This window comes from Bos javanicus, chromosome 10 (genome assembly GCF_032452875.1).
Source record: "Bos javanicus breed banteng chromosome 10, ARS-OSU_banteng_1.0, whole genome shotgun sequence".
Lineage (NCBI taxonomy): Eukaryota > Metazoa > Chordata > Mammalia > Artiodactyla > Bovidae > Bos > Bos javanicus.
The window spans coordinates 58440307-58467481 of NC_083877.1; positions in this window are offsets into that span (position 1 = coordinate 58440307).

A 27175-nucleotide genomic window follows, 5' to 3' on the forward strand; every position below is an offset into this window, starting at 1 on the left:
ACTGGAGGAAAAATCCAACCAAACCCCCTAAACATGAAATGAAGTCTCAAATATGAAAATGGTCAGTTTGTCAACTGCACATCCATATAGAAGAAATGCAAAGGGAATATAAAGGAGTCAAGCCAAAAGAAAATGGTACTACACGGAGGTCTGGACCTTCACAAAAGACTTAAGAACACAAGTAAGTATATCGGGAAATTAAATAAAGACTTTGACCTCACTGTTTACCTCTGTTTAAAAGACAATCAGATTCCCTGAAGCAAAAATAATACAAACATTTCTGGTTTTATAACATATGTACTGGTGAAATACATGACACCAATGTCAAAGAGGCCAGGAGAGGAGAATGAAAGTATGTTGTCAAATACTGCATATAAAATGGCATATTGCTGAGGTAGACTGTGATAAAGATACACAGTTAAATAAAGTGAAAGAACACAGAAAGGACTTATAACTATTAAGCCAGAAAGAACATAAGGTGAAATTACATAAAAGTTTTCACTCCTCCAAAAGATAGCAGCACACAGGAAAAAAGGGTGCAGAGGACACATGAGACAACAGAAAGACAGTAGATGTGAACAAAACACATTGATCATTACATTAGACATCGATGGTGTAAACTTGAGGGGCCGAAAGGTAAACGGCTTCCTGCTGCAAGTTATGAAGTCTCTGTTGCAATGACATGACTCTGTTGTAGCACAAGAGCAGCCACAGTCTATACATAAAGGAATGGATGTGGCTATGTTCCAACAAAATAGTATTTTCAAAAACAGGCCATCTACCAGGCCATAGTTTATTAGTCTCTTAAGTACCTCAATTCAGAAATAAATATGGGGTAGAAGTAAATACAAGGCAGAAGTAAATATGGGGAAATAGCATGATCTATACATGCTGTCTATAAAAAAGATTTCAGTATGATACCCACAGATTAGAAGTAAAAGAATAGAAACACATAGATATACCATACTCATGTTGCAGAGAAGAACCAATTCTGACTCCATGTTGGGACTGTTTCTTTGACTTGTTTTGGTTGCTGTTGTTATAATCATACATAAAGCCCTGCCTCAGTAAACCAACCCCTCAGCCTGAATGCTGGATTAATGTGCCTTTGTTCAGCCCACAGATAATTTGACCCCCTACCTGTTAATGGCTGCAGGAAAGAAAGATTATTGGTGCTGTGTCTGCTCAAAACTGTTTGACGCTTTATCACCTAGTGGACTATAGTGCACCAGGCTCCTCTGTCTGCGGAATTTTCCAGGCAAGAACACTGGAGCGGGTACTCATCCCTTTGTCCAGGGGATCTTCCCTACCCAAGGACTGAACCAACATCTGCATGGCAGGTGGATTCTGTGCTGCTGAAGGTCCAGGGGAATCCATTGATTAGAGAAACAAAACCCCAGTGAGGTATCCTCTCACACCAGCCTCAGAATGTCAGTTATTAAAAAGGCTACTAACAATAAATGAGAGAGAGGGTGTAGATAAAAGTGAATCTTCTACATTCTTGGTGGATATGTAAATTTATACAGCTACTATGGAGAACAGTATGGAAATTCCTTTAAAAACTAGGAATAAAACTAATATATGACCAAGCAATCCATTTCTGGCCATATATCCAGGAAAACCCATCATTGTAAAGGACACATTTGCCCCAAAGTTCACAGCAGCACAATTTACAATAGCCATGACATGGATGCAGCCAAGATGTCCATTGACATCTGCCTTGATAAACAAGTTGTGATACATATACACACAATGGAGTATTACTCAGCCATGAAAAGAAATGAAACTGAGTTAGTGTATGAGGTGGATGAACCTCACAGAGTATGTCATGCAGAGTGAAGTAAGTCAGAAAAACAGATACTAATTCATATATATGGACTCTAGAAGAGAGAGATATATACTTCTGAATCTATTTTCAGGCAGGGCAGGAAAAGACAGGAAGTGGGGGAAGGAGAGGGTGGCATGAATGGAGAGAGTAGCATTGATATACACACACTTACTTGTATAAAAATAGATAGCTTGTAGGACGGAGAAGGCAATGGCACCCCACTCCAGTACTCTTGCCTGGAAAATCCTATGGACGGAGGAGCCTGGTGGGCTGCCGTCTATGGGGTCGCACAGAGTCGAACATGACTGAAGTGACTCAGCAGCAGCAGCAGCTTGTAGGAAGCAGCTATGGAGCACAGGGAACTCCGCTCAGTTCTGGGTGATGACTTAGACAGGTGGGATGGTGGAGATGGTGAGAGGGAGGCTCAGATGGCGGGAATGCTGATTCACATTGTTGTACACCAGAAATCAGGAAGATATTGTAAATCAATTATACACCAACTAAAAAAATTAAATATTATCTGTACCACCACCAAGTTCTGGACAGAGTGTGGAGAGAAGGGAACTGTCCCACGCTTTTGGTAGGAACATAAATTGATACAGCCACTATGGAGAACAGTACGGAGATTCTTTTAAAAACTAGGACTAGAACTACCACAAGCCCAAGCAATGCTGCACCTGGGCATATACCTGACAAAATCTATCACTGAAAAAGCCACATCCTCTGTAATGTGCACTGAAGCACTGTTTACTTTAACCAGGGTATAGAAGCAACACAAATGTCCATCAGTGAGGACCAGCTAAAGAAATCATGGTACATATACACTGGAGTATTAGTCATAAAAAGAGAATGAAGTGTGCTATATGCAGAGATGTGGATGGACCTGGGGACAGTCATACAGAGTTAAGGCAGAAAGAGAAAAAGAAATATTGTATATTAACATGTGTGGAACCTAGAAACGTGGTATAATGAACTTATTTGCAAAGCAGATCTAAAGAAACAGAACAAACCCTACAGACATCAAGGTTAAAAAGGACATTGGGAAGAATTAGATTTGGATTGACAATTTATACTATTGAGTCTATGTCTAAGATAGATAACTAATGAGAACCTACTGTATAGCTCAGGGAACTCCACTCATTGCTCCATGATGACCTAAATTGGAAGGATATCCAAGCAGAAAGCTGATGCATTTTCTGTACAGCAGAAAATTGAACATGGTAAAGCAACTATACACCATTAAAATTTTTTTAAATAAAAATCCCAAACTCAGAGATACACAGAACTGATTGGTGGTTGTTAGAGGAGTCTCTTGGTGGGAAAATTAGGAAAAGGTAGTGAAAAGGTACAAACTTCCAGTCATACAGTAAGTCCTGGTGATATGATGTACAGCATGTTGAGTATAGATTGTAACACTGTATTACATATTTGTAAGCTGCTCTGAGCGTAGGTCTTAACATTTTTACTATTTTTTTAAACTATGGCAGGTGATGTATCTTAACTAAACTTATTATGATGATCATTTTGAATTACATATGTACATACATATATATATATATGTATATACATATATAAAATCACTATGTTGTACACTAAGAAATGGAGAATTTCCTGCCATACCAATAAATCAGGATCACAGTCAGCAGTGATTCCAGCCCATCTAATGTGAACTTCTGAGCCCAGAGGGCACCCAGGAAGAAAAATATCTGCTATTCAGCAGCCATCAGCCACTCCCCAGGGTGAGCCTTGAGGAGCTTGGGCGGGGGAAAGAAAAAGTCAGGATAGTGGCTTCTGATAGCAGAGATGCATATGACAGGAATGATTTCAGTGAGCCCAGACTCTTGCATCTTCCCATACATAGAAATGTGTAAAATTCCTTAACTTGAGATATCTGGTTTTCCATAATTAACAGTAATATTTTGATGTTCAGACTACCTGCCCTTTGTTGCAAACTTCTATATTATCTGACTCTTCCCCCGCCTCCTTGGAGTTTCCTCAGGGTCATTTGAGATGGTGTCTCCTGGGCTTGAAGTCCTAAAAATTCCCACCAAATAAAACTTCCTCTCAACTTTTAGGTTGTGACTATTTTTCAAGTCAACAACACCTAAAACTAATGTGCCAATTATACCTCAATACTACTGGAGTAAAAAAATCCAACCAAGAAACAACTGATTACCAAATATGCCTAAACAGTAAATGAAATCTTAAATATACAAAAGGTCAAACAATAGGTCACCTACAGATCCAAACAGAAGAAATGTGAAAGGAATGTAAAGGAAGTCAGTCCTTGAAGCCAAAAGTAAATGGTGCCACATGGAGGTCTGGATCTACAGCAAAGAGTAAACCGCATCAGTAATGGCAAAACTATTGTTAATTATGTGAAGTTTTTTACTTCACTATTTGCCTATCTTCAATAGACAATCAGATTGCTTGAAGCAAAATAATACAAATATTTTGGTTTATAACACATGTACGTATGAAATACATGACAAAAATATTAAAAAGTGCAGGAGAGAAGAATCAAAGTATTCTGTCCATGTTTTACACTGTGTATAAATGGTGTATTGATTGAAAGTGGACTGTGACAAACATGCACATTATATGGTGGATTCATGTTGATATATGACAAAACCAATACAATATTGTAAAGTTAAAAAAAAAAAAGTTATAGCTACCAAGCAGAGAAAGGAAATAAGGTGAAGTTATAAAAAAAAAACTTTCACTCATTCAAAAGACAGCAGCAAAAGAGGAAAAAAGGAGCAAAGGACACATGAGACAAGAGCAGGACAGATTTAAACCAACCATATCCATCTTTGCATTAGATGTAAATGGTGTGAACCAAAGTTCAGCAAACCTTTTCTTACAGGGCCAGATGATGAATAGTTTCCCTTTGCAAGTTACCAAGTATCTGTTGCAACTCCATGACTCTGTTGTTGCACAAAAGCAGCCACAGTCAATGCAAAAAGAAATGGATGTAGCTATATTCTAATAAAATATTATTTTCAAAAACAAGCCATTGACCAGGCCATAGTTTACATATGGCCATAGTCAACAAAGTCATAGCTCCTGTCACAACACCTCAATTCAGAGGCAGAAGTAGACTGGGGGAAAAAGCATGACCTAAATATATGCTGCCTAAAAAATGTGTTTTAACAGTATGCATAGATTAAAAGAATTTAAAAAAAGTGTACCAGGCTAATATTGTAGAGAAGAGCCAATTCTAACTCCATGATGGAATTGTTTCTTTGAGTGGTTTTAGTTGCTGTTGTTATAATCATACATAAAGCCCTGCCTCAGTAAACCCAGTCCCTCTGCCTGACTGTTGGACCAAAGTGCCCTTTTTCAGTCACAGGAAGATAATCTGACCATGCCAACCTAAGCATAGTTTCAGGAAAGAAAAGATTGTTAGTGCTGTGTCTGCTCTGTTATATCTGACTCTTAGCCACCCAGAGGACTCTAGTGCACAGGCTCCTCTGTCTGGGGAATTTTCCAGGCAAGAATACTAGAGTGGGTAGCCATCCCCTTCTCCAGGAGATCTTCTCTACCCAGGGATTGAGCCCACAACTTCTGCATTGCAGGCAGATTCTATATTGCTGAGGCTCCAGGGCAATCCAATTGCTGCTGCTGCTGCTGCTGCTAAGTCGCTTCAGGTTGTGTCCGACTCTCTGCAACACCATGGACAGCAGCCCACCAGGCTCCCCTGTCCCTGGGATTCTCCAGTCAAGAACACTGGAGTGGGTTGCCATTTCCTTCTCCAATGCATGAAAGTGAAAAGTGAAAGTGAAGTTGCTCAGTCATGTCCGACTCTTAGCAACCCCATGGACTGTAGCCCACCAGGCTCCTCCATCCATGGGATTTTCCAGGCAAGAGTACTGGAGTGGGTTACCATTGCCTTCTCCATCCAATTGTTAGAGAAACCCAAATCAAAAGCACGAGGTATCATCTCACAAAAGTCAGAATGGCTATCATCAAAAAAGCTACAAACAACAAATGATGGTGAGCATGTGGCAAAAAGTGAACCCTCATATGCTCTTGGTGGAAATGTAAATTTATATAGCTACTACCAGGAATCGTATACAGATTCCTTAAGAAACTAGGAATAAAACTACCATGAAACCATGCGGTTCCATTTCTGGACATATATCCAGAGGAAAACATCATCCAAAGAGACATATGTATTGCAGTGTTCACAGCAGCCCAAATTACAATAGCCATGGCATGGATACAACTGAAGGTCCATCAACATCTGCCTCCACAGATAAGTTGTGATATATATACACAGGGTCTTCCTCAAGGTTCATATGGCAAAGAATCCACCTGCAATGCAGTAGACCAAGGTTCGATCCCTGGGTTGGGAAGATCCAGTGGAGATAGGAATAGTATCCAGTCCCATATCTTGCCAGAAGAACTCCATGGATAGAGGAGCCTCATGGTCTACAGTCCATGGGGTTGTAAAAGTTGGACATAACTGAGCGAGTAACACTTTTCATTTTTCATATATATACAATGGATATTATTCAGCCATGAAAAGGAATGAAATTGTCAGTGTGTAAGGTGGAGGAACCTAGAAGACAGTCGGTCACAGAGAGTTCAGTAAGTCAGAAAGAGAAAAACAAATATGGTAAACAAATATATGTGGAAGCTAGAAACGTGGTATAGAGGAACTTATTTGCAAAGCAGACCTGGAGGGATAGAATATACCTATGGACATCAAGGTTAAAAGGGTTTTGGGAAGAATCGGGTAATTTGGACTGACAAATGTACACTATTGAATCTATATCTAAGATAGAAAACTAGTAAGAATCTACTGTATAGCTCAGGGAACTATACTCAATGCTCTATGATGACCTAAATTGGAAGGAAATCCAAAGAAGAGGGGATATATGTAAACATAGAGCTGATTCACTTTCTGTACACCAGAAACTAAAGCATTGTAAACCAACTATACACAATAAACAATAAAAAAAAAAAAAAACCCAAACTCATAGATTACAGAGAACTGCTTGGCATTTGCTAGAGGAGGCCCTTGGTGGTGGGGGAAATACAAAAAGGTGGTGTATAACTTTCCTGGGGATGTCATGTACAGCATGCTGAGTATAGTTTTTAATGCTGAGTTACATATTTGTAAGCTGCTCTGAGAATAGGCCTTAACTTTTTAAAACTATGTCAGGTGATGGATGTTAACTAAACTTACTGTGATCATTATTATCTATTACATACTATATATACATATATATGTGTATATTATATAATCACTATGTTGTACACTGAGAAATGGAGTATTTGCTGTCATATCAGTAAACCGGATGTCACAATCATCAGTAATTCCAGCTGTACAAATGTGAATTTCTGAGCTCAGAGGGTGCCCATGAAGAACAATACCTGCTATACGGCAGCTACCAGCCACTCCCCAGGGTGAGCCTTGAGGAGCTTGGGGGTGATGTGAAAAAGGCAGGATAGTGGTCCCTGATAGCTGAGATGTGTATGAAAGGAATGATTTCAGCAAGCCCAGACTCTGGCATCTTCTCATACATAGAAAAGTGCTGTATTTCTTGAGATATCTGGTTTACCTTAATTAATAATAATATTTTGATGTTCAAACTACCTGCCCTTTACTGCAAACTTCTATATCACCTCACTCCACCCCTTGCCTTCTTGGAACAGTTCTCTTAAAGTCACTTGAGATGCTGTGTCCCGGGCTTGCAGTCCTAAAACTTCATACCAAATAAACCATTCTTCTTAACTTTTAGGTTGTGACTACTTTTTAGGTCGACAACACCTAAAACTAATGTTACAAGCCAATTATATCTCCATAGTACTGGAGGAAAAAAAGACAACCAAACAACTGACTACCTGCTCTCCCTAAACATAAAATGAAGTCTTAGATATGCAAATAATCAAATAATTTGTCACCTGCACATCCATATGAAAGAAACGTGAAAGGAATGTAAAGGAAACCAGTCCTTGAGGCCAAAATAAAATGGTACCTCATGGAGGTCTGCATCTGCACAAAAGAGGAAAGAACACCAGTAGTGGTAACTACAAATTATATAAAGACTTTTACCTTTCTACTTACATCTCTTTAAAAGACAATCAGATGGCTTGAAACAAAAATAATATAAAACATTCATGTTCCTATAACACATGAACTGATGAAATACATAACAACAATATAAAAAAAAGCCAGGAGAAGGGAATGAAAGTATGTTGTCAAAGTTCTCACACTTTGTTTAAAATGGTGTATTGTTGAAAGGAGACTGTGATAAAGATACACAGTATCAGTTCAGTTCAGTCGCTCAGTCGTGTCTGACTCTTTGTGACCCCATGAACAGCAGCACGCCAGGCCTCCCTGTCCATCACCAACTGCCAGAATTCACTCAAACTCATGTCCATCGAGTTGGTGATGCCATCCAACCATCTCATTCTCTGTGGTTCCCTTCTCCTCCTGCCCTCAATCTTTCCCAGCATCAGGGTCTTTTCAAATGAGTCAGCTCTTCGCCATCAGGTGGCCAGTATTAGAGTTTCAGCTTCAACATCAGTCCTACCGATGAACACCCAGGACTGATCTCCTTTAGGATGGACTGGTTGGATCTCCTTGCAGTCCAAGGGACTCTCAAGAGTCTTCTCCAACACCACACTTCAAAAGCATCAATTCTTTTGCACTCAGCTTTCTTTATAGTCCAACTCTCACATCCATACGTGACCACTGGAAAAACCATAGCCTTGACTAGATGGAACTTTGTTGGCAAAGTAATGTCTCTGCTTTTGAATATGCTATCTAGTTTGGTCATAACTTTCCTTCCAAGGAGTAAGCATCTTCTAATTTCATGGCTGCACTCACCATCTGCAGTGATTTTGGAGTCCCCAAAAATAGTCTGACACTGTTTCCACTGTTTCTCCACCTATTTGCCATGAAGTTATGGGATCTTCGTTTTCTGAATGTTGAGCTTTAAGCCAACTTTTTCACTCTCCTCTTTCACTTTCATCAAGAGGCTTTTTAGTTCTTCTTCACTTTCTGCCATAAGGGTGGTGTCATCTACATATCTGAGGTTATTGATATTTCTCCCAGCAATCTTGATTCCAGCTTCTGCTTCCTCCAGCCCAGCATTTCTCATGATGTACTCTGCATATAAGTTAAATAAACAGGGTGACAATATGCAGCCTTGACGTACTCCTTTTCCTATTTGGAATCAGTCTGTTGTTCCATGTCCAGTTCTAGCTGTTGCTTCATGACCTGCATATAGTTTTCTCAAGAGGCAGGTCAGGTGGTCTGATATTCCCATCTTCAGAATTTTCCATAGTTTATTGTGATCCACACGGTCAAAGGCTTTGGCATAGGGAGACTGTGATAAAGATACACAGTATAAACTAAAACACCACCACTAGGACTTATAACTACGAAGCCACAAAAGGAAATGATGAAGTTATAAAAATGTTTTCACTTGTCCAAAAGATAGCAGCAAAAGAGAAAAGGAGAACCAAGGACATATGAGACAATAGCAAGACAGTAGATGTAAAACAATCATATACATCATTACATTACATATAAATGGTGTAAACCAAAGATCAACAAACCTTTTGTACAGAGCCAGAAGGTAAATAGTTTCCCTTTGCAAGTTATGAAGTCTCTGTTGGAACTATATAATTCTTTTGTGGTAGCACAAAATAAGCCGCAATCAATACATAATGAAATGGATATAGCTATGTTCCAATAAAATATTTTTTTAAAGTCCCTGTTTCAGTACATCAATTCAGAGGTAGAAGTAGATTGGGAGGAAAGCATGATCTCAATATATGCTGCCTACAAAAAATATTTTAATGTGATGGCCACAGTTAAAAGGAAAAGTATAGAAAAGATGTACCTTGCTAAGTTTGCAAAGAAGAACCAGTTCTGACTCCATTTGGACTGTTTCTTTGACTTGTTTGAGTGGTTGTTTTTATTATAATCTTATATAAAGCCCTGTCTCAGTAAACACAGTCCCTCTGCCTGACTGTTGGACAAAAGTGCCCTTGTTCAGCTCACAAGGACATAATCAGACCCTGCCTACCTATGAATGGTGGCAGGAAAGAAGAGATTGTGTGTGTTGTGTGTGCTCAGTCGCTCCATCCTGTCTCACTCTTCATGACCCCATGGACCCTAGCACACCAGGCTTCTCTGTCCATGTAATATTCTAGGCAAGAATACTGCAGTTGGTAAAGGACCAACTCCAGGGACCTGCCCACCCAGGGATTGAACCCACATCTCCTGCATTCCCGGCAGCTTCTTTACCACTGAGCCACCAGTGGAGTCCACTTATTAGAGAAATGCAAACCAAAACCATAATAAGGTATCATCTCACATCAGCCAGAATGGGTGTCATCAAAAAGGCTACAAACAATAAATGCTGAGAAGGTGTGTAAAAAATGGAACCATTCTACATTCTTGGGAATGCAAATGGATACCGCCACGATGATGAACAGGATGGACATTCCTTAAGAAACTAGGAATAAAACTACCATATGATCAAGCAATCCCATACCTGGACATATAACCCAACAAAAACTATGATTGTAAAAGATACACCACTACAATACTCACTGAAGCACTATGTACAATAGCCAGGATATAGGAGCTACATAAATGTCCTATCACCTGAGGAATGGATAAAGAAACAATGTTTCATACATACAATGGATTTTTTTGGAGGGGGGGGAGAGTCAAGTCATTTATTTGTCTTTTACATGAAAACAAAATTGAGGGAGGGCGAACAAGAGGGGAACTAGCTGGCTGCTCAGATTTTTCTGTAGTCGGAATGGGGCAGCCGGCCTTGAGACAGAAATTGGGTCCCCGCAGCAACGTGGCAATGGCGACTGGACCTAAAGCCGGTTACTGAAGCACTGTTTTCTACTAAATCTTATGGATTTTTACTCAGTCATGAAAAGGAAAGAAATTGTGCCATTTGCAGAGACATGGATAGACTCAGAGACAGTCATACAGAATTCAGTGTTTCAGAGACAGAAAAGCAAATATTGTATATTAACACATATATGTGGACTCCAGAAATGTGGTATAGATGAACTTATTTGCAAAACAGACCTAGAAACAACAGAGAGAACAAACCTATGTATATCAAGGGCAAAAGCTGTGGCGTGAAGAATTGGGAGATGTTTACTGACATATATACACTATTGATTCTATGTCTAAGATACATCACTAACGAGAACTTACTGTATAGCTCAGGGAACTCTACTGAATGCTCTAGGATAACCTAAATTGGAAGGCTATCCAAGAAGAGGGGATATATGTAAACGTATAGTTGATTCACTTTCTGTACAGTAGAAACATATATCATAAAGCAACTGTTTAGTTGCTAAGTTATATCCAACTCTTTTGTGACAGCATGGGCTGCAGCTTGCCAGCCTTCTCTCTCCATGGGATTCTCCTGGTAAGTAAACGACTGGGGTGCCATTTCCTCCTCCATGGGATCTTCCCAAAATAGGGATTGAACTTGCATCACCTGCATTGGCAGGTGGATTCTTTACCACTGAGCCAGCCAGGATACCTGTGAAGGAACTATACTATATTAAAATTAAAAAAAAAAAAAGCATAGAACTGATTGGTGGTTGCTAGTGGAGACCTTGAGGTGATGAATATTAACCAAACTTATTCTAATAATTGTTTTACATTACATATTGTATATATAATATGTATGTGTGTGTGTATGTGTATATATATATATATATAATCACTATGTTCTACACAGAGAAATGGAGTATTTTCTACCATATCTATAAACTGGATGTCAGAATCATCAGTAATTCCAGGCCTCCAAATGTGAATTTCTGAGCCCAGAGGGCACCCAGGAAGATCAATATCTGCTCTCCAGCAGCCATCAGCCACTCCCCAGGGTGAGCCTTGCTGAGCTTGTGGGGGATGTGAAAAAGACAGGAAAGAAGCCCCAGATAGCTGAGATGCATATGAAAGGAATGATTTCAGTGAGCCTACACTCTTGCATTTTTCCCCACACATAGAAGAGTGCTAAATTTAATAACTTGAGATATCTGGTTTTCCTTAATCGACAATAATATTTTGATGTTCAGACTACCTGCCCTTTGTTGCAAGCTTCTACATAACCTGATTCCTCCCCTCACCTCCTTGGAGCAATTCTCTCAGGGTCATTTGAGATGCTGTCTCCTTGGCACAAAGTCCTAAAAAATCCTGCCATATAAAGCAGTACTTTCAACTTTTAGACTGAGATTATTTTTTAAGTTGACCATACCTATAACTAATATACCAAGTATACCTCAATACTACTGGAGTAAAAAAAAATGCAACCAATAAACAACTGATTGCCATATCTGCCTATACATGACATGGAGTCTTAAATATACAAAAGGTCAAACAATGTGTCACCTGCAGATCCAAACAGAAGAAATGTGAAAGGAAGGTAAAGGAAGTCAGTCCTTGATGCCCAAAGGCAATGGTACCACATGGAGGCCTGGATCTACAAAAAGAGTGAACAGCACTAGTCACCTCTGAGCCACCAGGGAAGTCCATTGTAAGATTATTGGTAATTATATAAATATTTTTACTTTGCTATTTACCTCTCTTTAAAAGACAATCAGATTGCTTAAAAGCAGAATAAAACAAACATTTCTGGTTTTATAACATATGTACTGGTGAAATATATGAGAACAATATCAAAAAGGCCAAGAGAGGAGAATGAAAGTGTGTTGTCAGTGCTCTTACACTGTGTATAAAATGATGTATTGCTTGAAGGTAGACTGAGGTAAAGGTAAATTCTTTATCATCTGAGGCACCAGGGAAGCTCCAAAGATACACATTATCAACTAAAGTAAAATTTAAAAAGAAGAAGTTATAACCACTAAACCAAGAAAGGAAATAAGGTGAAGTTATAAGACTTTTCACTCATCCACTGGGACGACCCAGAGGGATGGTGTGGGGAGGGAGGAGGGAGGAGGGTTCAGGATGGGGAACACATGTATACCTGTGGCGGATTCATTTTGATATTTGGCAAAACTAATACAATTATGTAAAGTTTAAAAATAAAATAAAATTTAAAAAATAAATTAATTAATTAAAAAAAAAAGACTTTTCACTCATCTAAGACAGCAGCATAAGAGAAAGAAAAAGAGAACACATGAGACAAGAGCAAGACAGTAGATTTAAACCAACCATATTCAAAACTACTGTAAAATGCTTTATAGAAACAAAATTATTAATGAAACATGACCAAGAAATTGGTATGTTTTCCATAGGTCTCCTTTCTATAGAGATTGTCTTGATACCCAATGACACTCATTATGTTAAAATCTCAGTATCTTAGAGTTGAAAAGAATCTTATTAATATTTTCTATACTAGTAGTTCTGAAATTAGAATTACCTGGGGCTATATATACACATCAGAGAAGGCAATGGCACCCCACTCCAGTACTCTTGCCTGGAAAATCCCATGGATAGAGGGCCTGGTGGGCTGTAGTCCACGGGGTCGCTAAGAATCGGACATGACTGAGTGACATCACTTTCACTTTTCACTTTCATGCACTGGAGAAGGAAATGGCAACCCACTCCAGTGTTCTTGCCTGGAGAATCCCAGGGACGGGGGAGCCTTGTGGGCTGCCGTCTATGGGGTCGCACAGAGTCAGACATGACTGAAGCAACTTAGCAGCAGCAGATATATACACATGGAGAAGGCAACAACACCCCACTCCAGTACTCTTGCCTGGAAAATCCCATGCACGGAGGAGCCTGGTAGGCTGCAGTCCATGGGGTCGCGAAGAGTCGGACACGACTGAGCGACTTTCCTTTCCCTTTCCCTGTTCATCATTACTTTAGATGTAAATAGTGTAAATCAAAGCTCAGCAAACCTTTTCTTAAAGGACCGGATGGTATCCAGTTTCCCTTTGCAAGTTACGAAGTCTCTGTGACAACTACATAACTCTGTAGTCGCCTCACAAAAGCAGTTGGGGTCAACACAAGAAATGGAGTTCAGTTCAGTTGCTCAGTTGTGTCCGACTCTTTGTGACCCCATGAACTACAGCATGCCAGGCCTCCCTGTCCATCACCAACTCCTGGAGTCCACCCAAACCCATGTCCATTGAGTCGGTGATGCCTTCCAACCATCTCACCCTCTGTTGTCCCCTTCTCCTCCTGCCCTCAATCTTTCCCAGCGTCAGAGTCTTTTCAAATGAGTCAGCTCTTCACATCAGGTGGCCAAAGTATTGGAGTTTCAGCTTCAACATCAGTCCTTCCAATGAACACCCAGGACTGATCTCCTTTAGGATGGACTGGTTGGATCTCCTTGCAGTCCAAGGGACTCTCAAGAGTCTTCTCCAACACCTCAGTTCAAAAGCATCAATTCTTTGGCGCTCAGCTTTCATAATAGTCCAACTCTCACATCCATACATGACCACTGGAAAAATCATAGCTTTGACTAGATGGACCTTTGTTGGCAAAGTATTGTCTATTCTTTTTAATATTCTGTCTAGGTTGGTCATAACTTTCCTTCTTAAGGAGTAAGCGTCTTCTAATTTCATGGCTGCAGTCACCATCTGCAGTGATTTTGGGGCCCCCAAAATAAAGTCAGCCAGTGTTTCCACTGTTGCCCTGTCTATTTGCCATGAAGTGATGGGACCAGATGCCATGATCTTAGTTTTCTGAATGTTAAGCTTTAAGCCAACTTTTTCACTCTCCTCTTTCACTTTCATCAAGAGGCTCTTTAGTTCTTCACTTTCTGCTCTAAGGGTGGTGTCATCTGCATATCTGAGGTTATTGATATTTCTCCCGGCAATCTTGATTCCAGCTTGTGCTTCTTCCAGCTCAGCGTTTCTCATGATGTACTCTGCATATAAGTTAAATAAGTAGGGTGACAATATGCAGCCTTGACGTACTCCTTTTCCTATTTGGAACCAGTCTGTTGTTCCATGTCCAGTTCTAACTGTTGCTTCCTGACCTGCATACAGATTTCTCAGGAGGTAGGTTAGGTGGTCTGGTATTTCCATCTCTTTCAGAATTTTCCACAGTTTATTGTGATCCACACAATCAAAGGCTCTGGCATAGTCAAGAAATCAGAAATAGATGCTTTTCTGGAACTCTCTTGATTTTTTGATGATCCAGTGGATGCTGGCCATTTGATCTCTGGTTCCTCTGCCTTTTCTAAAACCAGCTTGAACATCTGGAAGTTCACGGTTCACATATTGCTGAAGCCTGGCTTGGAGAATTTTAAGCATTACTTTACTAGCGTGTGAGATGAGTGCAATTGTGCAGTAGTGGGCTGTATTCTAATAAAATATTTTCAAAACAAGCCATAGTTTACTCCTCCATTGTTTCAACATCTCAATTCAGAGGCTGAAGTAGATTGGGGGGAAAAGCATGATCTAAGTATAGGCTGCCCACTAAAAATATTTTAATATGATAACCACAGATTAAAAGGATGGAAAAAGATATACCATGCTAAAGGTGCAGAGAAGAACCGATTGATTCCATGTATGAACTGTTTCTTTAACTTGATTTGTGTTGCTGTTGCTACTATAATCATTCATAAAGCCCTGCCTTAGTAAACCCAGGCCCTCTCCCTGACTTTTGGACCAAAGTGCCTTGTTCAGCTCATAGGGAGATAACGGATCCTGCCTAACTATGAATGGCTACAGGACAGAAGAGTTGGTGTGTTCTGTGTGTGCTCAGTCGTGTCTGACTCTTTGCGACCCCATGGACTGTAGTACACCAAGCCCTAGGTCTGGGGAATTTTCCAGGCAAGAATACAGCATCGAGTTGCCATTTCCAACTCCATGAGATCTTCCCCTCCCAGAGATCGTCCCACTTGTCCTGCATTGCAGGTGGATTTGTTTTACGCTGAACCACCAAAGATGTCCAGTTGTTAGAGAAATCCGTATCAAAACCACAATGAGATATCAGCTCACACCAGAGTTTGAATGAGTTTCATCAAAAAGGCTACAAGCAATAAATGCTGGAAAGGGTGTAGAGAATAAAGAATCCTCTCACACTCTTGGGAATGTAAATAGATACAGCCACTATGGAGAACAGGAGTGAGATTTCCTTAAAAAGTGGGAATAAACTACCATATGACCATGAAACCCCACTTCTGGTCATATATCAGAGAAAATCATCATTCAGAAAGACACATATACCCATTGCTCAGAGCATCACAAATTACAATATCCAGCACATGGAATCCACCACTGATGGATGCCTGAATAAAGAAGGTGTGACATATTTTATATATTTATATATATGGGTTTCCCTGGTGACTCAGCTGGTAAAGAATCTGCCTGCGATGCAGGAGACCCCAGTTTGATTCCTGGAGGAAGATCCCCTGGAGAAGGGATAGGCTGCCCATTTGAGTATTCTTGGGCCTTTGACTCAGATGGCAAATAATCAGCCTGCAATGTAGGAGACCTGGGTTCAATCCCTGGGTTGGGATGATCCCCTGGAGGAGGACATAGCAACACACTCCAGTATTCTTGCCTGGAGAATCCCCATGGACAGAGGAGCCTGGTGGGCTACAGTCCATGGGGTCACAAACAGCCACAACTGTGGCTGTGTACAGCACAGCACATATATGTATATACATACATATACATAAACATATACATACAGTGCAATATTGTTCAGCATAAAAAAGAATGAAAATTAGTGTAGTGAGGTGGATGAACCTAGGTCTGTCTTACAGAGTGAAGTAAGACAGAAAGAGAAAACTAAATATTATACATTAATACATGTATATGGAATCTAGAAAAATGATACTAATGAACCTAATGAACTTGTGCTCATTTCATATGCTAGCAAGGTAATACTCAAAATCCTTCAAGCCAGGCTTCAGCAGTATGTGAACTGAGAAATTCCAGATGTACAAGCTGGATTTAGAAAAGGCAGAGGAACCAGAGATTACATTGACAACATCCATTGGATCATAGAAAAGGCAAGGGAATTCTACAAATACATCTACTTCTGCTTCATTCACTATGTTAAACCCTATGACTGTGTGAATCACAACAAACTGTGGAAAATTCTTCAAGAGATGAGAATACCAGACTACCTTACCTGCCTCCTGAGAAATCTGTATTCGGGTCAAGAAGCAACAGTTAGAAATAGACACAGAACAATGGAGTGGTTCAAAACTGGGAAAGGTGTACGTCAAGGCTATAAACTGTCACCTTGCTTTATATGCATGGTACATAATTCGAAATGCCAGGCTGGATGAAGCACAAGCTGGAATCAAGATTGCTGGGAGAAATAACCACCTCAGATATGCAGCCGATACCACCCTACTGGCAGAAAGCAAAGAGGAACTAAAGAGCCTTTTGATGAAGGTGAAAGAGGAGAGTTAAAAAGCTGGCTGAAAACTCCATATTCAAAAAACTCAAGATCATGTCATTGGGTCCCATCACTTCATGGTAAATAGATGGAGAAACAATGCAAACAGTGACAGATTTTATTTTCCTGGGCTCCAAAATCACTGCAGATGGTGACTGCAGCCATGAAACTAAAAGACACTTGCTCCTTGGAAGAAAAGCTATGACAAACCTAGACAGCGTATTAAAAAACAGGGACAACACTTTACTGACAAAGGTCCATCTAGTCAAAGCTATGGTTTTTTTCAGTAGTAATGTACAGGTATGAGATATGGATCATAAAGAAGGCTGAGTACAAAAGAATTGATGCTTTTGAACTGTGGTGTTGGAGAAGACTCTTGAGAGTCCCTTGGACAGAATGGAGATCAAACCAGTCAATCCTAAAGGAAATCAACCTTGAATAGTCATTGGAAGGACTGATACTGAAGCTTCAATACTTTGACCAACTGATGTGAAGGGCTGACTCATTGATAAAGACCCTGATGCTGGGAAAGATTGAAGGCAGGAGGAGAGGGGGACAGCAGAGGATGAGATGTTTGGATGTCATCACTGACTCAATGGACATGAGTTTGAGCAAATTCCAGGAGATAGTGAAGGATGAGGAAGCTTGGCTTGCTGCAGTCCACGGGGATGCCAAGAGTCGGACATGACTTAGCAACTCAACAACAACAACAATGAACCTAATACAGAGCATAAAAAGAGATATGGACATAGAGAACAGGTTTGTGGACACAGCAGGGGAAGGAGGGTGTGGCACGAATTGTGATAGTAGCACTGACATATGCACACCTAAATGTGTAAAATAGGTAGCTAACAGGAAGCAGCTGTATAGCACAGGGAACTCAGCTCAGTGCTGTGGGATGACCTAGACGGGTGGGATGGTGAAGTGGTGGACGTTCTGAAGCGGAGGCTCAGAAAAAGGATATAGGTATGCCTAGAGCTGAAGAGTTGAAGTCTCCATTGCAATTACATAATTCTCTTGTAAAACAAAAGCAGTCACAGTCAATACATAAAGAAATGGATGTGACTATGTTCCAGTAAAATAATATTTACAAAAATAGGCCATCTATCAGGCCATAGTTTACTCCTCCCTCTTTTCAGTGCTTCAATTCAGAAGCAGAAGGAGATGAGGGGAGAAGCATGATCTAAGTATATGCTGCCTACAAAAAAATTTTAATATGATACACACAGATTAAAAGTAAAAGGATAGAAAAAGGTATGCTAATGTTGCAGAGAAGATATATTATACTAATGTTGCTAATTCTGACTCCATGTTGTAACCGTTTCTTTGACTGCTTTGAGTTGCTGTTTCTATTATCAGTTCAGTTGCTCAGTCGTGTCCGACTCTTTGCGACCCCATGGACTGCAGCACGCCAGGTGTCCCTGTTCACCACGAACTCCCGGGGTTTACTTAAACTCATGTCCATCGAGTTGATGATGCCATCCAACCATCTCATCCTCTGTCATCCCCTTCTCCTCCCACCTTCAATCTTTCCCAGCATCAGGGTCTTTGCATCAGGTGGCCAAAGTATTGGAGTTTCAGCTTCAGTATCAGTCCTTCCAATGAATATTCAGGACGGATCTCCTTTAGGATGGACTGGTTGGATCTCCTTGCAGTCCCAGGGACTCTCAAGAGTCTTCTCCAACACCACAGTTCAAAAGCATCAATTCTTCAGCGCTCAGCTTTCTTTATAGTCCAACATTCACATTCATACATCACTACTGGAAAAACCATAGCTTTGACTAGACGGACCTTTGTTGGCAAAGTAATGTCTCTGCTTTTTAGTATGCTGTCTAGGTTGGTCATAACTTTTCTTTCATGGAGTGAGTGTCTTTTAATTTCATGGCTGCAGTTGATGGACGAAACAGACGAACAGGCTCCATCTTGAAAGCAGGACTCCATCTTGGCCCGGACTGTGGACTTTGAGCTATATGCCCAGTGTCTATGGAAAGAACATACCAACTGGAAAACTAGACCCCCCAGATGGAAGAGCCCCAGGGCTCATACCTAGATTCTCCATCACCTAAAAGAATACCCTAATTATCTGTGTAACCACACAGAGTCATAAATTCTATTATGCTTATTGGGGTATCACCACAGGCCTACTGAAAATTGTTTCCACTGTTAACTACCTAGGCCTAAGGCATACGAATCATGGGTTAACTTTGATTGTATCTTTCATTTCCTTTGTTCAGACTAGTTTCAGAGAATTTGGGGAGGTGGGTTTGGGCATGTACACTTAGGGTATGTAAGGTTTTCACAAAAACTGATTGGGGTCCTTGGCTAAGAGGAGACTCTGCCTGGGGCCTGCCAGTGTAATAAACTGCACTCCACTATCTGCAATGTCCTTCTGAGTGAGTTTGTTTCCCAGAATGAGTGGCTACAACACAGTCACCATCTTCAATGATTTAGGAGCCCAAAAAAATAGTCTGTCACTGTTCCATTGCTTCCCCATCTATTTCCCATGAAGTGATGGGACTGGATGCCATGATCTTCGTCTCCTGAATGTTGAGCTTTAAGCCAACTTTTTCACTCTCCTCTTTCAGTTTCATCAAGTGGCTCTTTAGTTCTTTGCTTTCTGCCATAAGGGTGGTGTCATCTGCATATCTGAGGTTATTGATATTTCTCCCGGCAATCTTGATTCCCGTACACAGAACAATGCTAAATTTCTTTTTTTTTTTTTCCTTTTCTCTAATTTTATTTTATTTTTAAACTTTACATAATTGTATTAGTTTTGCCAAATATCAAAATGAATCCGCCACAGGTATACATGTGTTCCCCATCCCGAACCCTCCTCCCTCCTCCCTCCCCATACCATCCCTCTGGGCCGTCCCAGTGCACCAGCCCCAAGCATCCAGCATCATGCATCGAACCTGGACTGGCAACTCGTTTCCTACATGATATTTTACATGTTTCATTGCCATTCTCCCAAATCTTCCCACCCTCTCCCTCTCCCACAGAGTCCATAAGACTGTTCTATACATCAGTGTCTCTTTTGCTGTCTCGTACACCGGGTTATTGTTACCATCTTTCTAAATTCCATATATATGCGTTAGTATACTGTATTTATGTTTTTCCTTCTGGCTTACTTCACTCTGTATAATAGGCTCCAGTTTCATCCACCTCATTAGAACTGATTCAAATGTATTCTTTTTAATGGCTGAGTAATACTCCATTGTGTATATGTACCACTGCTTTCTTATCCATTCATCTGCTGAAGGACATCTAGGTTGCTTCCATGTCTTGGCTATTATAAACAGTGCTGCGATGAACATTGGGGTACACGTGTCTCTTTCCCTTCTGGTTTTCTCAGTGTGTATGCCCAGCAGTGGGATTGCTGGATCATAAGGCAGTTCTATTTCCAGTTTTTTAAGGAATCTCCACACTGTTCTCCATAGTGGCTGTACTAGTTTGCATTCCCACCAACAGTGTAAGAGGGTTCCCTTTTCTCCACACCCTCTCCAGCATTTATTATTTGTAGACTTGGATCGCAGCCATTCTGACTGGTGTGAAATGGTACCTCATAGTGGTTTTGATTTGCATTTCTCTGATGATGAGTGATGTTGAGCATCTTTTCATGTGTTTGTTAGCCATCTGTATGTCTTTTTTGGAGAAATGACTATTTAGTTCTTTGGCCCATTTTTTGATTGGGTCGTTTATTTTTCTGGAGTTGAGCTGTAGGAGTTGCTTGTAAATTTTTGAGATTAGTTGTTTGTCGGTTGCTTCATTTGCTATTATTTTCTCCCATTCTGAAGGCTGTCTTTTCACCTTGCTAATAGTTTCCTTTGATGTGCAGAAGCTTTTAAGGTTAATTAGGTCCCATTTGTTTATTTTTGCTTTTATTTCCAATATTCTGGGAGGTGGGTCATAGAGGATCCTGCTGTGATGTATGTCGGAGAGTGTTTTGCCTATGTTCTCCTCTAGGAGTTTTATAGTTTCTGGTCTTACGTTTAGATCTTTAATCCATTTTGAGTTTATTTTTGTGTATGGTGTTAGAAAGTGGTCCAGTTTCATTCTTTTACAAGTGGTTGACCAGATTTCCCAGCACCACTTGTTAAAGAGATTGTCTTTAATCCATTGTATATTCTTGCCTCCTTTGTCGAAGATAAGGTGTCCATATGTGCATGGATTTATCTCTGGGCTTTCTATTTTATTCCATTGATCAATATTTCTGTCTTTGTGCCAGTACCATACTGTCTTGATAACTGTGGCTTTGTAGTAGAGCCTGAAGTCAGGTAGGTTGATTCCTCCAGTTCCATTCTTCTTTCTCAAGATCGCTTTGGCTATTCGAGGTTTTTTGTATTTCCATACAAATTGTGAAATTATTTGTTCTAGCTCTGTGAAGAATACTGTTGGTAGCTTGATAGGGATTGCATTGAATCTATAAATTGCTTTGGGTAGTATACTCATTTTCACTATATTGATTCTTCCAATCCATGAACATGGTATATTTCTCCATCTATTAGTGTCCTCTTTGATTTCTTTCACCAGTGTTTTATAGTTTTCTATATATAGGTCTTTAGTTTCTTTAGGTAGATATATTCCTAAGTATTTTATTCTTTCCGTTGCAAGGGTGAATGGAATTGTTTCCTTAATTTCTCTTTCTGTTTTCTCATTATTAGTGTATAGGAATGCAAGGGATTTCTGTGTGTTGATTTTATATCCTGCAACTTTACTGTAGTCATTGATTATTTCTAGTAATTTTCTGGTGGACTCTTTAGGGTTTTCTATGTAGAGGATCATGTCATCTGCAAATAGTGAGAGTTTTACTTCTTCTTTTCCAATTTGGATTCCTTTTATTTCTTTTTCTGCTCTGATTGCTGTGGCCAAAACTTCCAAAACTATGTTGAATAGTAATGGTGAAAGTGGGCACCCTTGTCTAGAACAATGCTAAATTTCTTAACTTGAGATATACTGTTTTCCTTAATTAACAATAATATTTTGATGTTCAGACTACCTGCCCTTTGTTGCAAACTCCTATATAACCTGACTCCTCCCCCTTCCTCCTTGGAACAGTTCTCTCAGGGCCACTTGAGATGCTATCTCCTGGGCTTGAGTTCTAAAAATTCCCACCAAATAAAACTTTACTCTCAACCTTTAGGTTGTGACCATTTAAGTAGACAACACCTAAAACTAAGGTTATATAACCAATTATATCTCCATAAAATTGGAGGGAAAAAATCCAACCAACAAAGAACTGATTGCCAGCTGTCCCTAAACATGAAATGAAGTCCGTCTAGTCAAGGCTATGGTTTTTCCAATGGTCATGTATGGATGTGAGAGTTGGACTGTGAAGAAAGCTGAGTGCTGAAGAATTGATGCTTTTGAACTGTGGTGTTGGAGAAGACTCTTGAGAGTCCCTTGGACTGCAGGGAGATCCACCCAGTCCATTCTAAAGGAGATCAGCCCTGGGTGTTCATTGGAAGGAATGATGCTAAGGCTGAAACTCCAGTACTTTGGCCACCTCATGCGAAGAGGTGACTCATTGGAAAAGACTCTGATGCTGGGAGGGATTGGGGGCAGGAGGAGAAGGGGACGACAGAGGATGAGATGGCTGGATGGCATCACCGACTCCATGGACATGAGTTTGGGTGAACTCCGGGAGTTGATAATGGACAGAGAGGCCTGGCGTGCTGCCATTCATGGGGTCGAAAAGAGTTGGACACGACTGAGCAACTGAACTGAACTATGCAAAAGGTCAAAGAATTTGTTACCAGTAGATCCATATAAAAGAAATGTGAAAGTAAAGTAAAGGAAGTCAGTCCATGAAGCCAAAAGAAAATGGTACCACAGGAGGTCTGGTTCTACACAGACAGAGAAGAGCGCCAGTAGTGAAAACAACACTGGGAAATTATATAAAACGTTTACCTCACTGTTTAGTTCTCTTTAAAAGAGAATCACCTTGCTTCAACAAAAATAACACAATACAAACATTTCTGGTTTTATAACATATGTCCTGGTGAAATACATGACAACAATATCAAAAAGGCCAGGAAAGGGGAATGAAAATATGTTGTGAAAGTTCTTACATTGAGTATAAAATAGTGTATTGTTGAAGGTAGACTGTGATAAAGATACACAGTATAAACTAAAGTAAAATAACACAAAAAGAACTAATAACTACTAAGTGAATAAAGGAAATAAGGTGAAGCTATAAAAAGTTTTCACTTGTCCATAAGACAGCAGCAAGTGAGAAAAGGGGAAGAAAGGACACATTAGACAACAGCAAGAAGGTAGATGTAAACCAGCCTTGTTGATCAATGCTGCTGCTGCTGCTGCGAAGTCGCTTCAGTCATGTCCGACTCTGTGCAACCCCATAGACAGCAAGCAGCCCACCAGGCTCCGCCGTCCCTGGGATTCTCCAGGCAAGAACACTGGAGTGGGTTGCCATTTCCTTCTCCAATGCATGAAAGTGAAAAGTGAAAGTGAAGTCTCTCAGTCGTGTCCAACCCTCAGCGACCCCATGGACTGCGCCCATGGGATTTTCCAGGCAAGAGTACTGGAGTGGGTTGCCATTGCCTTCTCCCATTAGATGTAAATGGTGTAAACCAAAGATCAGCAAACCTTTTCTTAAAGAGCTAGTTTAAGAAAACTTTGCCAGTTATGAAGTCTTTGCTGCAACGACATAACTGTTTTGCTGTAGCATAAAAGTAGCTGCAGTCAAAACAAAGAAATGGATGTGGTTATGATTCAATAAATTATTATTTACAAAAACAGGCTGTCTGCCAGGCTATAGTTTACTAGTCCCTGTTTAAGTACCTCAATTCAGAGGGAGTAGTAGACTGGGGGGAAACCACAACTTAAATACATTCTGCCTACAAAAAATGATTTCAGTATGATATCCTGTACTGAGTACACATGCTCCCATGTCCAGCTCTTTGGCAACCCCATGGACTGTAGCACACCAGCATCCTCTGTGAATGGAATTTTCCAGGTAAGAATACTGGAGCAGGTTGTCCTTTCCTTTTCCAGGGTATCTTCCTACTCACAGATTAAAAGTAAAAGGACGGACATGATATACCATACTAAAGTTGCAGAGAAGATCCAATTCTGATTCCATGTTGGAAATGATTTTGACTTGCTTTTTGGTGCTGTTGTAATTATAACCATATAGAATGCAGTGCCTCAGAAAACCCAGCCCTTCTGCCTGACTGTTGGACTAAATTGTCTTTGCTCAGCTCATAGGGAGATAGTCTGACCCTGCACATCTGTGATTACCTACAGGAGAGAAGAGATTAACACATTCCTTTCAGAAATTGGCAGTTCCTGGAGCTGTTTTGCAAGTCTGATTGCCCCCTTTTTACTTTGCTTCTTCACTGCCTCTCCTTCTGCATTCTGCCTTTTTACTTTATTTCCTCACTGCCCCCCACTTCCATCTCTGTTCTACAAGAGAGCCTGGCATCCTGACCCTGATAAATGGGTATTTTGAGACACTAGTCTGCCATCTTCTCAGTCAGCCAGCTTTCCTACTAAAGTCATATTCCACGGTATTCTTCACAGAGCTAGAACAAATAATTTCACAATTTATATGGAAATACAAAAAACCTCGAATAGCCAAAGCGATCTTGAGAAAGAAGAATGGAACTGGAGGAATCAACCTACCTGACTTCAGGCTCTACTACAAAGCCACAGTTATCAAGACAGTATGGTACTGGCACAAAGACAGAAATATTGATCAATGGAATAAAATAGAAAGCCCAGAGATAAATCCACGCACATATGGACACCTTATCTTTGACAAAGGAGGCAAGAATATACAATGGATTAAAGACAATCTCTTTAACAAGTGGTGCTGGGAAATCTGGTCAACCACTTGTAAAAGAATGAAACTAGACCACTTTCTAACACCATACACAAAAATAAACTCAAAATGGATTAAAGATCTAAACGTAAGACCAGAAACTATAAAACTCCTAGAGGAGAACATAGGCAAAACACTCTCCGAGATACATCACAGCAGGATCCTCTATGACCCACCTCCCAGAATATTGGAAATAAACGCAAAAATAAACAAATGGGACCTAATTAAACTTAAAAGCTTCTGCACATCAAAGGAAACTATTAGCAAGGTGAAAAGGCAGCCTTCAGAATGGGAGAAAATAATAGCAAATGAAACAACCGACAAACAACTAATCTCAAAAATATACAAGCAACTCCTACAGCTCAACTCCAGAAAAATAAACGACCCAATCAAAAAATGGGCCAAAGAACTAAATAGACATTTCTCCAAAGAAGACATACAGATGGCTAACAAACACATGAAAAGATGCTCAACATCACTCATTATCAGAGAAATGCAAATCAAAACCACTATGAGGTACCATTTCACACCAGTCAGAATGGCTGCGATCCAAAAGTCTACAAATAATAAATGCTGGAGAGGGTGTGGAGAAAAGGGAACCCTCTTACACTGTTGGTGGGAATGCAAACTAGTACAGCCACTATGGAGAACAGTGTGGAGATTCCTTAAAAAACTGGAAATAGAACTGCCTTATGATCCAGCAATCCCACTGCTGGGCATACACACTGAGGAAACCAGAAGGGAAAGAGACACGTGTACCCCAATGTTCATCGCAGCACTGTTTATAATAGCCAGGACATGGAAGCAACCTAGATGTCCATCAGCAGATGAATGGATAAAGAAAGCAGTGGTACATATACACAATGGAGTATTACTCAGCCATTAAAAAGAATACATTTGAATCAGTTCTAATGAGGTGGATGAAACTGGAGCATATTATACAGAGTGAAGTAAGCCAGAAGGAAAAACATAAATACAGTATACTAACGCATATATATGGAATTTAGAAAGATGAGAACAATAACCCGGTGTACGAGACAGCAAAAGAGACACTGATGTATAGAACAGTCTTATGGACTCTGTGGGAGAGGGAGAGGGTGGGAAGATTTGGGAGAATGGCATTGAAACATGTAAAATATCATGTAAGAAACGAGTTGCCAGTCCAGGTTCGATGCACGATACTGGATGCTTGGGGCTAGTGCACTGGGACGACCCAGAGGGATGGTATGGGGAGGGAGGAGGGAGGAGGGTTCAGGATGGGGAACACATGTATACCTGTGGCGGATTCATTTTGATATTTGGCAAAACTAATACAATTATGTAAAGTTTAAAAATAAAATAAAATTAGGAAAAAAAAAAAAAAAGTATTCCACGCCTCCACACCTTGCTCGGATTTGTTGGCCTGGCGACTGTGTGGCCTAGAGACTGAGTTTGGACTCTGTACTTCTAATAGGAACCAAAGGGAAGATGGAGGGCCTATGTTTGCATTAGCCAGAGTACATCTAGAGCAGAAGAGGGGCAGGGTAAAGAGAAAGAGAGAAATCAAACAGAAAGATGGCTACCTCTTCCGCCAAATGAAGCAGGTTGCTGGTATTTATTTCATCTCCAGACTCTTAGGAATGAAACTAACCAAATAAGACAGGAAACCTCTGTCATGTAGCTGTGCCTTTAGCCTTTCTACTGTACTGGAAGGATCAAAGGAGCTAGAAAGAATGGAGGGATCCTAGGCCTTTTTTTTTTTTTTTTTTTTTTGTGGTGGCAACAAAAATTTTTATTCAACTGGTTCAGAAAAAAGTTTTGGAATGAATGCGTTTAGATAACCAAATACACTTTAAAAACAAATCTTTGCCAAATAGTTTACTTTAAACTTCAAAACAATTTTTTTGTAATGTATAATTAACTACCCATAGCTTCGTCATACCATAAACATGCTAATAGATGGTTGTTCTCAACATTCAAATCGTTCTAAGACTGGTAACCAGATTTACGCAAGTGTTAATAAGGGATTAAAACCATGACCTTGACAAAGTTAACTTACCCTGAGCTCTTGGAAGGTTTGTCTGTTTAGTCTTTGGAGGTCCCTGAATATCATTTTAAGTGTTACCATGTTACTTCTGCTGGATAATAGTGCAAGTGCTAAAATGTAAAAATCACGTAGTACAAGGTTTGGAAA